Here is a 17,815-nt window from a genome sequence, read left to right as displayed (position 1 = left end):
AGGAATCTGATAATCAATCACCATTCTAGCCACCAGACAAAGAAAAAGGCTTGTTTGCAGTATCTTGGAAAGGTAAAACAAATCTTAATAAAAATATATTAGTACTCAATCTCTTCTCTTCTTCATAAACTGAGTAGAACATAATAAAAAAATGAGAATTTTTTAAAAACATGAACATGTGACCCATAAACAAGAGGAAAAGTAGCCAACAGAAGCAGACCTACAGATAACCCAGACACTCCAATAACTTAAAAGCAACTATTAAAATTTTTTATGTTAAATAATTTATAGGAGAAGATGGATAAAATAAGTGAAAAAAGAAACAGTTTCAGCAGAGAGGTGAAAACTTAAACAGAAGCTGTTTCATTAAGTTCTATTGTTTATTTTTTTTTAAATATTCTCTTTAGGTTTAATTATTTTGCTAACTGCCTATGTTTGTATCATTGATTTTAATCAGCTTTCCTAATATATGATGTAAGGCTAATAATTTTCTTTTTTAATATCTATTTTTAATTGCTTGATGATTGGTTTATAATATTGGTTTTATTTCTGGCATACACCACCATGAACAACCATAGGTGTACATATGTCCCCTCCCTCTGAAATCTCCCTCTCACCTCCCACCCAGTCCCACCCCTCTAGATTATTGCAGAGCCCTATTGTGAGTTCCCTGAGTCATACAGCAAATTCCCACTGGCTGTCTATTTACATGTGTTACTGCATATGCTTCCATGATGCTCTCTCCATTTATCTCCCCCTTTCCCTCTTCTTCCCCACCCTTGTCCGCAAGTCTGTTCCCTGTGTCTGTGTCTCCACTGCTGCTCTGCAAACAGGTTCATCAGTACCATCCTTCTAGAGTCCATATACATGAGTTTTATATGATATTTGTTTTTCTCTTTCTGACTTATTTCACTCTGTATAATAGGCTCTAGGTTCATCCACCTCATTAGAAATGACTCAAATATGTTCCTTTTTATGGTTGATTATTATTCCATTGTATAAATGTACCACAGCTTCTTTACCCACTCATCTGTCAGTCATCATCTAGGTTGCTTCCATGTCTTGGTTATTGTAAATAGTGCTTCACTGAACATTGGTCACATGTGTCTTTTTCAGTTTTGGTTTCTTCAGGTATATTAATAATTTTCTTTTTCTAGTGTCATTCATAATTTCTTTTTGATCCATAGGGTATCAGAAGTAGCTTTCTTAATATTTAAGCTCAGTGATTTCTTTTCAAATTTTAAATTATTTGCAGTGTAGTCAAAGAACATGAACTGGATAATAATAATACTTTGAGATTTATTGAGATAATAAGATTTAATATTTGGTAACCAGTCATAAATATTCTACGTTTGCTTGAAAAATATGTTACTTATGAGTTTCTGCCATTTTTGAATGCAATGATTTGTATATACCAGCTATTTTGATCTTGTTAATTTTTTGTTCAAATATTTTATAATCAATTTCTTTCTGATTTTTCTATCAGTGTAATAGAATCTCCCACTATGATTATGGATTTATCTATTTCTTCTTTCATTTCAGCTTATCAAATTTAATGTAACAAAATTATAAAATGAAAAGTAAATAATGATATATTTGGTTTAAATGTAACATTTTAATCACTTGCTATACATACTCTGTGTACTTATCATTCCATTTTTTGCCTTCCTTTGAATTGATTTTTATTAATCTCCAACCTTCCCACTCTTAACTCTGTAAATATTCACTGTTGCACTGTTGTTTGGTATTATCCTAGAAATGGCAATATACATCATACAATCACAAATAAGAGTATAATATAAAGCAGCACTTTCTTTCAAGACAACTTTTAGAGCATTTTTAGGTCACAGCAAAATTGAGAGAAAAATAGAGAGATTTCCCATATACCCTTGCTCTCTGTACCAACATTATCAAAAATCCCCCACCAAAATGATATATTTACTACGACTGACAAACTCACATTGACACATCACAATCACCTAAAGTTCATAGCTTATCTTATAGGTCACACTTGGTGTTGTACACTCTATAAGTTTGAACATATAATGATATATATCCACTATCATAGTATCATTCAGAGTATTTCCACTGCTTTAAAAAATCCTCTGTGCTCTGTGTATGCATCCCTTCCATCATCCTTCATCCTCTGGAAATCACTGATTTTTTACTGTCTCCATAGTTTTACCTTTTTCAAAATGTAGTATATAATTAAAGTGGTGTATAATTAAAGTGGTGCTTCTAATTCATCCAGGAAAGTGCAAAGAACTTTAAATTCTTTAACTCAATTTTTATCCCTGCTGATCTGCCAGCTTTTGTGGTGTATTTTAACTGTATCATGGCAGACACTATAGTGTGTCATCCAGATCCCCCTTCACTGAAGGATTTTCTGCCCCATCTGCATGACAGTCTTATGATGTCACCCTCTTCTAGGATTGCCTCAACTTTATGGAGCCACCTCACACCAGGTCACACTTCTTTCTGGGTCAGCCTTCATCTGATAACTGAAGTAGGACAGTGAAGATCTAGCCAACTTGAGGCATCTCTGAAGGCGGATTTCTATTCCAGAGCTCTTTGTGGAGTAAAGATATTAAAGTAAAAAACAACTGGCAGCTTCCCTTCCAGATGTATGTTATCTTTTCCAGAGCATGGCTTTGGGGACATTATATGGAGCTATTAATTTGGATAATATGTTTTCTTTCATCCCTATTAGAAGATAAGAAACATTTCATACTCACATGGAAACAGATTTAAATTTTGCCCCAGAGTATGTTACTAATCTCCTTGTATTAGTTATAATATAGTCCAAGAAGCTCTGGAGTAAATGAACATTGTGTACAATATTACACCAATCTACTACATTGATAATATCATGGTGATTGAACTAGATGACCCAAAAGGGGTTAGTATGTTGGAGGCCTTGGCAAGAAACCTTGTCCTAAGGTCTTCTACATTCTGCATGTCTTACCACCAAGACCTGGACTATCTTTTCCAGTATGTTTTCACTTAATAACCTTGGAAAATAAAGATAGTATCTTTCTCAAGAGCAAAAGGCAGGCATAAGTGAAAAGGAAAGTTGCTCAGTCATGTCTGACTCTTTGCAACACCATGGACTGTAGTCCATGGATCCAGGCCAGAATACTGGAGTGGGTAGCCTTTCCCTTCTCCAAGGGATCTTCCCAATCCAGGGATCGAACCCAGGTCTCCCACATTGCAGGCAGATTCTTTACCAGCTAAGCCACAGGGAAGCCCCAAGAATACTAGAGTGGGTAGCCTATCCCTTCTCTAGCAGATCTTCTCAACCCAGGAACCAAACTGGGGTCTCCTGTATTGCAGGTGGATTCTTTACCAACTGAGCTATCAGCAAAGCCCAATAAAATATTTGGCTTCCCTCAATTCAGTGTTTCTTTCCTGTAACACAAATCACTGCATGTATAGGTGTCTGGCTTATGGCCATTTTCATGTTACCTATGGAAACTGGAGTTTAGGAAGCCAGTGCAAAAATGGTGATACTCTGGTTACTGCTATTGCAATGAGTAATAAACTGCAAGTCATAGAGGCAATAAAAGGATTATCATATGTTCTGCCAGCATCCATCAGACTGTTGCAAACTAACTTGTAAGTAGTGCAAAATTCAAGACCCTACACTGTTCTTGACAGGATGGAAAATAAATGTTACCAAGATAATAGGTCCAGACTGTTATACATGCAACCCTGTCACTTGAGCCATGAGACCAGGCAGATACTATTATTTTGGAGATAACAATAGTGGAAGAGTGGCTCAGAGGTTAAAGTATATGCCTGCAATGTGGGAGACCCAGGTTTGATTCCTGGGTCTGGAAGATCCCTTGGAGAAGGAAACGGCAATCCACTCCAGTATTCTTTTCTGGAGAATCCCATGGATGGAGGAGCCTGGTGGGCTACAGTCCACGGGGTCACAAAGAGTTGGACATGACTGAGTGACTTCATTTCACTTTACAACATAGACCCATAGGTTTTAAAGCAAGGCCATGTCATCTGCTTAAGAGAATGCTATGCCTTTCATAAAATTAGTCCTTATGTACAACTCAGCCACTGTAGATGTAAAGTGTCTAACATGGGACACTGGTAGGCATGTGATCATAACTTCCTACTACGAGCCAAATTCCGTAAGAACCATCAAGTTATGTAATCTTGCATTAAGTGGATCTAGCAATGATCACTGTCATAAGGTGGAAATGGTACACCTGAGAATAAGAATAAGCAGGATTACAGTATATAATCAAGTTGTACGGGAGGTTGTCAGACCCACATGCCATGTACTACTGTTGCATTTGTACCTCTCTCTCAGCTCACACCTGTGTTGTGTGAGGGCTCTATTGCAAGGAAATGGCAGAGAAAGGAAAAGTTTGAGCTTAGTTATGGATAAGTTGTCTCAGTATGTGAGTGGGAGCTGAAAATAGATGGCAGTCATACTGTACATCCACCCAGGAGAGAGTGGATCTGAAAGACAGTGGTGAAGAATCATCCTGCCAAAGATCAGAGCTTGGGTTGTTTAGTCTAGTCATCAAATCTATAGGAAAAGACAAGTTATCTGAGGTCAGAATATATTCAGATTCTGAATTGAGATTAGATTAAAGTGAGAGGTACTTCAGGTACAAAATTTAAGGAGTCACTTCTCAGGGCTGTGCACATGCTTAATCCTTGATTTAGCATGATCCCTTCAGAAGATCAATAGCCATTGGAAAGTTGACTATACTGAACCAATTAAAGATGCAGCTAATGTGCCAGTTTGAAGGTGTTATTTTTTGAGAATGGAACACACTCCAGGTATAGTATGAAATTTGATTTAAAATTCTACATGTAATTTCACCATGGTAGTGTTCCCAATATGAATAATTCTTAGGAATAGAGATCAAGAATTACCAGTAAGAGTGACCAGTTTGAGGGAACTTGTACATAGACCTCTAAACTCTACTAGATTAGAAATCTTACTTTCCAAAGAGGGAAACATAACTGACAGTGGTAAGGGTCTGCTTCATCAACTGAAAGAAACCACTTAGTTTAGCAAACATCCTAGCTGTAGATGAGGGATCTAAACTGGATAGTGAAGAAGAGGTATAATGAATATCAGTCCTGACCCTGAAATGCTGTCACAGTGAGAACTATTTTTCCACTATTTTTCTTTTATGTTTAACCCTAGGAAAAGACATCCATCAGAATCTGATGGAAGTGTTCCAAACATATGTAAAGAAGTGGATCAGAGTAACATAATGGGTGGACTGTGATGAATGCTATAATGTGCCGTCCAGATTCTTTTACAATGAGTATTTGCCAGCCTCTGGGAGTGCTGCTGGCAAATAGCCTTTAGATGTCAACCGTTTTAAGAATTGACTCAGCTGGAGAGAGCTCCTTTAACCAAAATTCCACTCCTTCCTAGGGCTGAACACATCAAATGATTGATCAGTGTGAGAGTACAAAATCCTGGCTCGGTTCAATGTGAACTATTCTAGACCCAAGGCTCCCCAAAGGATCTTCCAAGACGGTAATTGAGACTGGATTCCTGCTTAATTTCTCCTTCTTTCCAATCCCTATTTCTTTTCTTCCCTTCCCATGGCTATTAATCTCAAAGCTATCTTTAACAAACATCCTACATGCTAAATTCTGTCTCTGAGTCAGCTTAAGAGTTATATCTATAAAAACATTCTAGTTAATATTTTATATACCTATAGACAATTTTTATCTATGTCCACTCAGATATTTACTTTTTTACTTGCTCTTATTATTTTGATATTTCCTCTGACTTTATTTTTTTTAATTTTTGGCCTGAAGAACACTTCTTAAGTATATCTTTTAATAAAAGTATGTCAGTGATATTTTTTTCAGAATTTTTTTTGTTTGTTGGTTTAAATGCTTCTAGTACAGTTTAATTTTGGAAGAGTATTCTCACAAGACACAGAGTTCTTGACTATTGATTTTATTCTTTCAGCACGTTCAAGATATCAGTTTATAAGACTTACATCTTTATATTAAGAAAGCAGTTGTCAAACTAATTATTGATCATTTGATTAAAACCTGTCCTTTGCCTTATATTTTAAGCAGTTTTATAACATTATGTTTTTGAATCTATAGCTTAATTTTTAAATTAACTTTAAACATTCTCTGTCATTCCTTCTTTGAAAATAGCTTCTCCTCAATTCTCTCTTCCTCCTAGGTCTCCCAATACACACATTTAAGACTTTGTCTTTTCCTTTTATCTTCTGTCCTTTCTTCCCTTGTCTTTTTCTCTCTGCTTCATTCTGGATATTTTCTTTTGAGTCTTGTCATTAACTAATTCTTTCTTCCACTGTGTCTAATCAGTTATCAAACTCATCCACTTAATTACTAATTATTGTTGTTTATACTTGTTCAGTTCTAGAGTTATTAGCTTTTTTATATAATTTCCATTTTTTCTTCTAGAATTCTTTTTGTCTTTTTATTTTTTGAACATATCAAGCATGATTATTTTAACATTCAGATCTAATAACTTCAATAACCTATGGGTCTATTTCTATTGTCTCTTTTTTTCTATTGTCTCTTTATCTTCATAAATTTGCAATCATATTGTCCTACCTCCTTTCTTGTCAGGTAATTTCTGAATTAAATACCACAAATTGCGTATAAAAGTTTGTAAATTTTATTTGAGACTATCACAATGTCTTTTTTCAGGAATGATAAATGTTTACTTTGCACAGACAAGTAGAGATACTAGCAGTCTTTAATTCAGTTTCAAAGATTGAGTTTATTTCCTGGAAATATTTTTCTCTGAATTTCTATTTACTTTTGTTCAACATTAATACTAGAGCTCTTTTTTTTTAGAATTCTGATCTCACACCTAGGGAAGTTACTAGGGTTCTAAATTCTTGATGATTCTAGAATCCTGTTTCTGTTGCTCTGACTCCATAAAATTGTTAAAGCTCTCACCTCAGCTGGAATGGGCTGATGTTCCTAGAGAAAAAGCATTCCCCAAGGCTGGGCTCAACCCTCTCGGTTTGATTCTTCTTGTAGCTCTTGGCCCCTAAATATTCTTTTTTTAAAAATTTATTTATTTTAATTGGAGGCTAATTACTTTACATTATTGTATTGGTTTTGCTATACATTGACATGAATTTGCCCCGGGTGTATATGCGTTCCCCATCCTGAAACCCCCTCCCACCTCCTTCCCCATCTACATTGTTAGCAGTTTGCTAATCTCAAGCAAATTATAGAAAAATATTATTCCAGTTTTTCCAGTTGTTTTCAGAAATTTGGTCTGATTACCTGGGCTGCCGTTACCAGATCCACGAGTCCAGTAATTATAACTTATTAAACAGAATTTCAAACATTATTCAAGATTCTGTTACATTCATTCATTTTTACATTTATTTCCATTTATGTTTATCCATGTGACTCTCTCCTGAAATTTAAGTTGCCTGGCCACAGCTAACGATACAGGAGAATATAGATCATTTCCTGACATATTAGTTGCTACAGTTTAATTAGAAGATAAACATTCCTAACTTGAGCCTTTCTCCAGTTTTACAAATAAGGGTGAAAATGTGAAGGGACATAAAAGATGTTTCTGATTCAATGAAAATCTTAAAGGAACAATAATTAGTCAGATGATCACTACCCACCCTTCATATTCTGATCTTAAAAGTACTAAGGTCTCAAAGCCTAGGTAAGAATGAGACATTTATTTAGATGCTGTTTGTATATTACACACAGCCTACTTACATAGCCCAGTGTCTTAGGTTGAGATTACCAAAATTAGATGCTGAGATGAGGAATAAAGCTATGACCAACCTAGACAGCATATTAAAAAGCAGAGACATTACTTTGCCAACAAAGTTCCGTCTAGTCAAAGCTATGGTTTTTCTAGTAGTCATGTATGGATGTGAGAGTTGGAGTATAAAGAAGGCTGAGTGCTGAAGAATTGATGCTTTTGAACTGTGATGTTGGAGAATACTCTTGAGAGTCCCTTAGACTGCAAGCAGATCGAACCAGTCAGTCCTAAAGGAAATCAGTCCTGAATATTCATTGGAAGAACTGATGTTGAAGCTGAAACTCCAATACTTTGTCCACCTGATGCAAAGAATGGACACATTGGAAAAGACCCTTATTCTGGGAAAGATTGAAGGCAGGAGGAGAAGGGAACGACAGAGGATGAGATGGTTGGATGGCATCACCGACTCAATGAGGATCAGTTTGAGCAAGTTTCGGGAGCTGGTGATGGATAGGAAAGCTTGGCGTGCTGCATGCAGTCCATGGAGTCTTAGAGTTGGACATGGCTGAGTGACTGAACTAAACTGAACTGAAAGTTAAGAAATGTTCTAAGGAAATAACAGCAAAGAATCCCCCAATTCTGGGGCATACAAGAGAGGAACCACTCTGAGGTATAAAATTTAACAAAGTCCCATCAAGGAGGGTAATTCTGGCTTGGTCTTCCAGGGAATTCTGGAAGAAATGGACGTCACATTTGAATTATAAATATCAAAAGGGAATTTCCAAGTGCCAAAGGAGACAAGGTAGCTGAAGACAAAAAGGAGAGCCAGATGGGAGGAGGAGGAGATACAGGGAAAATAAACACACCCTCAAGTAAACATTCCCTACTGTTTTTTTGTTACTAAAAGTCTTGACAATAACTCTTAAGTGCTGTTGAAAACATGTTTATAAAACTTTTGTTAAGGTATCAGAAATATGCTAGACTGGTTCCCAAATATTATTTCGGAGGCTTTGTTATTGTCAAATCCTTTTGAGCGTTTCCCCCTCATTTGTCTTTTTAAGCACTAACTGTTGCTCTTCAAATAATCTATAATACATTGCTTTTATGGGTTTTCTTAATAAACATTGACAACTAAAAATTGTGATTTTTATGAGCAGCACAGTTATGTAGTACTGTGGTAACAATGATAGTATATCTGTGCAATTTTCAAGAAAAAGTCAGAGTGCAGTGGCAGGAACCCTAAATCAGATGTTTATAAATAAATTCAAAAGCTACTGAAGTAATCTTCATTAAATTTTCCCCATCTAGTAAAAACAATTAACACTGATTTCTCATTGCAACATCAATTAATTAATTAGAACTTACCATGCTTATATATCTTCAGTTGGAGTTTCAGGTTAAATAAAGAACTTTTAAGTTTTTGTTGGTGGATGTTTTACATGTATGAATGTTGATAAACTATAAATATTAATTACATAGCTTTACCTTTTAAAATTTGAGCTAAAATTTTTATCAGCTTTATTCCTGGTAAGGCTGGCCTGAACAATCTGGCTTAAATATGGGGAAACAATCTGCCTTTTTGATGCCTCTGTACTTGGAATAACGCACAAGAGGGAGAATTTTTGTCTACAAAACAGATATTCTTTTTATATATATACGTATTCAGTTCAGTTCAGTCACTCATTCATGTCCGACTCCTTGCAACCCCATGGACTGCAGCATGCCAGGCCTCCCTGTCCATCACCAACTCCCAGAGCATACCCAAACCCATGTCCATTGAGTCAGTGATGCCATCCAACCATCTCATCCTCTGTCGTCCCCTTCTCCTCCTGCTTTCAATCTTTCCCAGCATCAGGGTCTTTTCAAATGAGTCAGCTCTTCACAACAGGTGGCCAAAATATTAGAGTTTCAACTTCAACATCATCCTTCCAATGAACACCCAGGATTGATCTCCTTTAGGATGGACTAGTTGGATCTCCCTGCAGTCCAAGGAACTCTCAAGGGTCTTCTCCAACACCATAGTTCAAAAGCATCAGTTCTCCAGTGCTCAGCTTTCTTTACAGTCCAACTCTCACATCCATACATGACTACTGGGAAAACCATAGCCTTGACTAGATGGACCTTTGTTGCCAAAGTAATATCTCTGCTTTTTAATAATCTGTCTAGCCTGGTCATAACTTTCCTTCCAAGGAGCAAGCGTCTTTTAATTTCATGGCCGCAATCACCATCTGCAATGATTTTGGAGTCCAAAAAAATAAAGTCAGTCACTGTTTCCACTGTTTCCCCATCTATTTGCCATGAAGTGATGGGACCAGATGCCATGATCTTAGTTTTCTGAATGTTGAGCTTTAAGACAACTTTTTCACTCTCCTCTTTCCCATTCATCAAGAGACTCTTTAGTTCTTCTTCACTTTCTGCCAGAAGGGTGGTGTCATCTGCATATCTGACGTTATTGATATTTCTCCTGGCTTGTGCTTCTTCCAGCCCAAGTTTCTTCTATCAGTTTCTCATGATATACTCTGCATATAAGTTAAATAAGCAGGGTGACAATATACAGCCTTGACATACTCCTTTTCCTATTTGGAACCAGTCTGTTGAACCATGTCCAGTTCTAACTGTTTCTTCCTGACCTGCATACAGGTTTCTCAAGAGGCAGGTCAGGTGGTCTGGTATTTCCATCTCTTTCAGAATTTTCCACAGTTTATTGTGAGCCACACAGTCACATATATTATTTTTGGTATTATTTTCTATCATAGGTTATTACAAGATATTGACTATATTTCCCTGCGCTATGTAGTAAACCTTTGTTGCTTGTTGTGTATCTATTTTTTAATTAGAAATCTAGTATTCTATTCATACTAAGTCCAACAAAGTGGAATCAAAATGCCATAAATTTTTATTTAGGCAAAAACTCATAAGTTTTCTAAAATATATATATATAATACAGACTATATATATGTATACAAAATCTTTTCTATTACACTTGATAAAGGCTTGAAACAGAACATCAAGAAAAAGAGATGGAGAAATTGGAAAACAAACTCAATTAAACGAGAACACTGAATATGAAAAAGAAAAAGTGAAACAAGCTTCATAAAAGGTCATCATACAGTTAGTTGTTTTTAAACATGGCTGCTCATTAGAAAAGTATATGGAACTTTGGAGAAAAAAAATGCAGATATTCTGATCCATGTGCAAGGAACCTAGATAGCTGGAGAGGGTGAGAAGGCCTATAGATCCAGTCATGGAAGGCATGCCAGGACACGGAAACACTTTATTGGCAAGAAAACATCTGGAGTTGAACAAAGATTTCTTTCCTTCTCTCAGTTGCATGAATCAGGTCAACTACTTATCTTCTACCGGGGGCAAAGGAAGTAAAAATAGCATGCTCACTTTCCATTTTTAAATGATGCACTGCCTTGCTTTATGGGCCAAGATAGGAAAGTGGAAACTAGACTTCCCTTCACTAAGTATTGTCACTGTACTAGTTGCCTCTTAAGAGTTTGTGATATCCTGAGAGAATGAATTCTATCACAGTCTACAGGAAGAGCATTTCTGAGAATAGCCTGAAAGGGTCCTTGGGGACAGAGGTCTTGTCTTAAGTAGCTGAGTTACGCGTAGTGCTTTGGGCAAAGCAGAGGCTCAATAAGAAACAATCATGAATTTTGGTTTGCTTTGTTCAATCTTGCTGAGGGCCTTGGGATTTAAATGTAAACCTCTTAACATTTAACTGCCAGGAGAAAAGGAAAAAGGGAATCAGAAAACCATTCTGGTTTCCGATCTCAAACTTAAACTCTAGTACGGGAAAGGTACCAGGAGAAACCCACTGGTGGCACTGTGGAGTCAGGCAACTCCTGAACAAACTTGGCAATCAATCAGTTGATATCCACCCACAAAGTCAAGGCAGCAATTTCCTTTGGTGGGATAATATGTAGATAAAATTCTAAGTGAAAGCTCTACTTGAGTTATTTGTAATAAAAAAACCTGTGTAATTGGTCTCAAAGTACCATATATTATTTTGTGGGTTAAATTAAATGCCTAAGACATGTGTGCACATACACACACACTCTCAAAGCAAATGCCAAAGTACACATTCCTATACTCTCTGACTACTCATCACCCTCACCAAGGTCACCCTACCTTACAGGGAAAAAAAAAACAACAAACAGCCAATTTTATAATTTTGTCTAAAGTTGTATAATTAGAAAGAGATGGCAAGGCTGTAATTTTAAGCATGTTTCATGGAAAACACTAGTGCTAAGACAAAATACTCATTCAGGTAAAAATGAATGATAATTTACTCTTTAGAAATATATCAACCCAAAGCAAACTGCAAGACTTGTTTTTCTGCTAAGAGTAATCCACTGGTTAGTTTTGGGTTTTACTTTTCCGCTCTTTAACTTAATCTTTACAGCTTCACAGAATCCTTATTTTCCAGTCATTCTTTGGTGTTAATAATAGCAGGATGGATAGATTTATGTGTTGAGATATTGTACTTTCACGAGGGAATCTCTGTGCTTTAGCATTTTGTCTTTTTAACCCTATCCTCAGCAAGCAAAATAGTGTGGAAAAAAAAAAAAAACCAGTTAAGAATGCACAAACTTTTAGTCACTGACAGCATTTGAACACCATTCAAAAATTAAAAAAAAAAAAATCAATTCAGGGTTAATAATCCATCCTCTAGAAATACTTTCCACACTCTCCAAGTACATTCGACTAGTGACAACCATAATTAGTGTAACAGGGACTCTTGTTTTACTTTGTTTTGTTTTGGCTAAGTTCTGGAAAACATCTACCATCAAAGACATTTCTGTGTTTTTAATTTATGTTCAGAAAAGAGGAAAAAACACACAGTGTTCAGACTGGCCATGTTTTTAATTTGTGAATATCTGAAGTGTATGAACAAGACATTACTGGATTATAGTTTTGTTTTTTAAATGACCACACCAACAGAAAACCACCTCAGATGATATGAATATTTAACCTGTCACTGATTTTTAAAAAATTAACCTCCCTGCCATTATGTTGAAGTGTCACAATCATCAATCTGCTAAAATGTTGGCACTGCCAAGTGCGTCACATAAAGCTGTATCCAGGTAACCCTGAAGCCTGCCATTCTCCCAACAAGCCTCAGATGAACTGGATGTCCCAGCTGGTGGCGCTTTCTTTGGCATTTCTGGTTCTATTCTTCCTCTGTCTTCCCCTTGCTCCCACTTTGATCGGAAACCACTTTTTCATTCCCCTCCATTTTAAGCTTTATTAATGAAATTCTGCTTCAATTTATATTGTAAACAATGATTTTGTATAAAAAGTAAAAAAAACAGCCAAAATTTTGGATGGTAGTCTACAGAATGAAAAGGCAAATACTTTGAGATTATCAGATGCTTAATACAAGAAGTAACATCTTAAGACTTAAAGTTTAGATTTTACTTTTATTACATTATTAAAGAAATGTTCATCATGGACCAAAATTAAATAATAACAGACATAGAAGGCAACATGTCTCATATATCTTAGAGGACTGATCATAAACAAAGCAAAGGGTATGTTACTATTAAAAATGTGATTTATTTTAACAATACGGCAACAACAGCAACAATTTACCATGATAAAAAATGAAATTATAATCAAACTCAATCAATAGAAGAATTATATTGGAAAGTATTACTGGTTGAATTGGGTCCCCGCCTCCCAAAATTAAAATGTTGAAGCCCTAACCCCCAGTACTTAGAATGTGACTATATTAGATATAGGGGCTTTAAAGAGATAATTAAATTCAAATGGGATCATTAGGGTGGGCCCTATTCCAGTAGGACTGATTTCCTTATAAGAAAAGGAGGTTCAAGCACAGGGACACGGACAACATAGACAGAGGGACAACTCGGTGAGAAGGCGGCCATCTGCAAGACAAGGAGAGAGGCCTCAGAAGGAACCAAACCCACCAACACCTTGATCTCAGACTGCTGGCTTCCAGACTTATGAAAAAAACAATTTGCTGCTGTTTAAGCATCCTAATCTGTAGAATTCTGTTGAGGTAGCCCCTGAAAACTCATATATAGGTAAAGTGTGAGCTTATCTTTCACGGGAAGGTGTTGAAAAGGACATAGAGTGAGTTTCATTTTCTTTCCTTTAGGCCTCAAGTGCCTGATAAGATAAACTCTACTCTTTAAAATATCAAGATGTCTTTCAAAGTTCCCATGGGAAAGATTAACATTATTTATTTCTGCCCATAATTTTTACTCACTTTAGAAAATATGTATTTTTTTAGCATTCTAGCACTTGCCTTTGACTATCCAAATAGGATTTAAAGAGTATTAACAAAAACAAAAAAGATTACTCATTACAGAGTGAGCCAAAAAAAAAAAAAAAAAAGTGGGTGGGGAGCAGGATGAAGGACAAAAAGTGTGCAGTGAGCAGATTGAGTCAGCTCCTGATTCTGATGCAAGGGTTCAGGTTCATGCGGAAGGGTAACCAGAGTCTTTGGTAATTCCCAGAGGTCCTGTGGCTGCTTAGGGGATGGCCAAGGTCCAGGGTGTGACTCACATACTACATCATGCTGATTAGCACTTTTACACTTGGATTTATAATCCAAAGAGTACTTGCCAATTGACATTTTTGAGCTAGGGAAATACCAGAGGTTGCTCTCTGAACTGATTTTTTTTCAGTCATTCCCTAAAGTTGAGTTTGCTTTGCTTCTTATTTTTCTATGTAAGGTATAGGCTCCACCATAAAAAAATAAACAACAATAATCTCTGCCATCTGAATTTTATCCAAATTCTACTAAGGATAAGAGATTCTTTCAATAATAAAATAATACATATACAATGGACTCTAAGAGTAATGTAAAGCTGCCCAATTTAACTTATATTCTATTTGACTTGATACTAAATGATACCTGTTTTGATCACATAAAACAGGGAGGTAATACATATAAATGCAGAATTTAAGTCCTTCAGACAAATATCTTTTGGTAAATCAAATATCTTTCTCAATGTTATTAATTATTATTATTTAGTTCAATATTCACAGGACTTAGCCAGTCAGTAAAATGTTACTACTTTTGTTTCAAAGTAAAGCAATGCATTTTTCAGTTCAGTTCAGTCGCTCAGTCGTGTCCGACTCTTTGCAACCCCATGAATCACAGCACGCCAGGCCTCCCTGTCCATCACCAACTCCGGAGTTCACTCAAACTCATGTCCACAGAGTTGGTGATGCCATCCAGCCATCTCATTCTCCGTCGTCCCCTTCTCCTCCCGCCCCCAACCTTTCCGAGCATCAGAGTCTTTTCCAGTGAGTCAACTCGTCGCATGAGGTGGCCAAAGTATTGCAGTTTCAGCTTTAGCATCAGTCCTTCCAATTTTTACTTATCCACAAAATGGAATTTGATCTCTTGAGAGACTGTGTCCTATGTTGGAAGCTGCGATAAAATTGAATTCCCCTGAATCTAGGCACTGAGTCACTCTTGGCTGAGTATCCTTGAACTTTACTGAGCAACAACACAATGCATGGCGTTACAGCACAGAGGAGCTCACTGCCTCTAATTGGAGGTTCTGCAATTGATGTTACTTAAATTCTCCCTAAATTTCTAAATTACTTCTCTATTCAGACCTTCTGTCATTTTATCCATGGTGTGCCCGTATTCTTGCGGGAATAGATTCCCTGTATCAGCAAAAGCAATACCCTTTTGATAATGTTAATCTAAGCACATCTGGCATCTGCACTTACATTACAGCATATTCACAATTGCCAATTAGAGCACGTTTCTACCTCCAGGGTGGTCAATATTGGCAGGCTCATAGTGTTCAACCCCAGATTAACACTGGCAGACCTTTAATTTCCTGCCTAAACAACCATACATTTACTGAATGGTTTTGTGATCTTTCTAGAGCTACTGAGACATTTAAGAAATGTTTTGCATGTAGTATTCTCTGTTTTTTCCTGTCCACTAGACTTTTAAAAATGTCTAAATTCTTGTTCTTAATGTTTATTACAATTAATTCCACAGAGATATTCAACATAAGTCTACCATCCAGTGTACTACCCTGTGTTTATTCAAATATATTCTCTCCTCTCACAACAAAAAAATAACTAATGGCTAAAGAAAGCAAGGCTAAAACTTTAGTTACCTCAGGAAAAGTCAGAATGCTATGACACTGTAAATCACTGTTGTTGGCCTTTCTGCTTTGCCAACTGGTCTCACATTTGCTTGACAAATCACTGGTAGGTAACTTCCTGAGAGGTATTATGGCACTTCTGTCTCATAGGAAGCAGTTATTTGATTACTCTTTGAGGAAACTCAGATGTCCTCATGGAGAAATAGCACTGTGGCTGAAGTATGAGATAAACTTTTTCTGAAACCGCCTGTCCCGAAAAATCAACTGTTGCAAAGAGAATGTGTGTCTTTCTTTGTATTTCTTAAACTAGAAATCATTTTTCCCCCAGATTTCCTTCTAATATCCTTTGGCTGTTCAAGAAGGCCTTGGCATTGTAGGCCATTGAAGATCACCACAGACTGCAGCTGACAGCATCCTCTTGGCATCTGCCTTGCCTGACACACTTATGTTAAATGCCCCTATGCCTCGGTCAGATGATATGCCCCTATTCTAATCAGACAGTTACTTTTGAAAGTGTAGGAGATCTCACTTTTACTAGCTGAAAACACAGACTTGCCTTTAACTATATAGCAGAAATAACCTCTGAATGCACACAAAGGCAGGAACTTTTGTGTTTCTGACAGGCCTTCAGCCTCATTGCTATAGTATTAACTGGGATACTGTGGCAACCATAAACCAAATACTAACTATAATTCTCTCTGAGAACAGCTGCCATGGAGCTGATATATTCCTTAGACATCAGAGCACGGGCATTTCAAGGAAAACTCAACATTCTTGGCACAGTAGAGCTTATTCAACTAAAATGCCTTACACAAACTATTTGCATGCATGAAAAAAAAACTCCTATAAATGTTAATAAATGTATTATCGTAAATGACTCAAGCCCTGAAAAATGACATAATTTTTTATTGAGATATGGTTGATGGAAAAAATGATATAATTTTATATGACTTATATTACATACTGAAGACTATGGTAACTATAAAGGGCCAATAGCTTATATGAAATATTTAAAAAATTTATGATGTAAAACTAATTGACCATGATCATATCTGCTGGATTACTCAGGCTAAAGTATAAAGGGAAGAATACCAGCCTTGAAATCAGGATCCCTGGAATATGGTGCCAGCTCTGATTTACAACTGTGTTGTGTTAGGCCGATACAACTGGTAAGCTACTCTTTTTTATGAGGTGGGGGGTTTCCATTGTGGATGCTAATGCTCCAAATAAAAAATTCTCATCCAGCCTCTTGGGAAGAAGGCCAGCTTCCTGTTCTGTGTTGCTGGAGCTACAGTTAAAGCTCTGAGTGACATTCAGTGGATGTCTCTTAAAGGGATAGTTCAGAAAAATGTAAATGTGTAGTTAACATCCACAAAGATAGGTGAGGCAATATTGCATTCATGTGAGAAAAACTGAGGTTAAATAAAAATCTATGATGTCAGGAGTTCTTAGCATTAAAAAAGTATGACAGTTGAAATAAAACTTTCTAAGGGCTGGAAAATAAAACTGAAAAGATAGCTTAGACAAGTACTTAAATAAATAGAAGGGAAAATGGATAAAAATTTAAGAGATACCAAGCATTGATATAGAAGGTGCAATAGTCAATAATAGGGAATCAGGGGAGAAAAGAGATAACTGAAAGTCAAAAAGGAAAAGATGAGTAATTAGTGGAACTTGAGAAGGAAAGTTTTTAGACTCATGTTACTAAGTCTCAACAGGATGAAGGAAGATAAGAATTTCATAAAATTCTACTAAATATAAGGAGAAGATCCTTGAAGTTTCTGGTTGAAAAAAAAAAAAAAAAAAGATCATCTGCAAAGAAAGAAGTGCCAGAAGAACATGAGACCTTATTAGCAATGCTTTGATGAAAGAAGAAAATTAAAATGAAAAGCAATGTCTTAAACTTCAAAGGGAAAGTTGTATAGAACCTAAAGTTTATATATTATATTCCCAGCTAAACTAAATAATCAAGCATAAGGAC

Source organism: Moschus berezovskii, chromosome 10 (assembly GCF_049115385.1).
Source record: "Moschus berezovskii isolate FMDL1 chromosome 10, NW_MosBer_1.0, whole genome shotgun sequence".
NCBI classification, from domain to species: Eukaryota; Metazoa; Chordata; class Mammalia; order Artiodactyla; family Moschidae; genus Moschus; species Moschus berezovskii.
Note: the sequence above shows the minus strand (reverse complement) of the source record.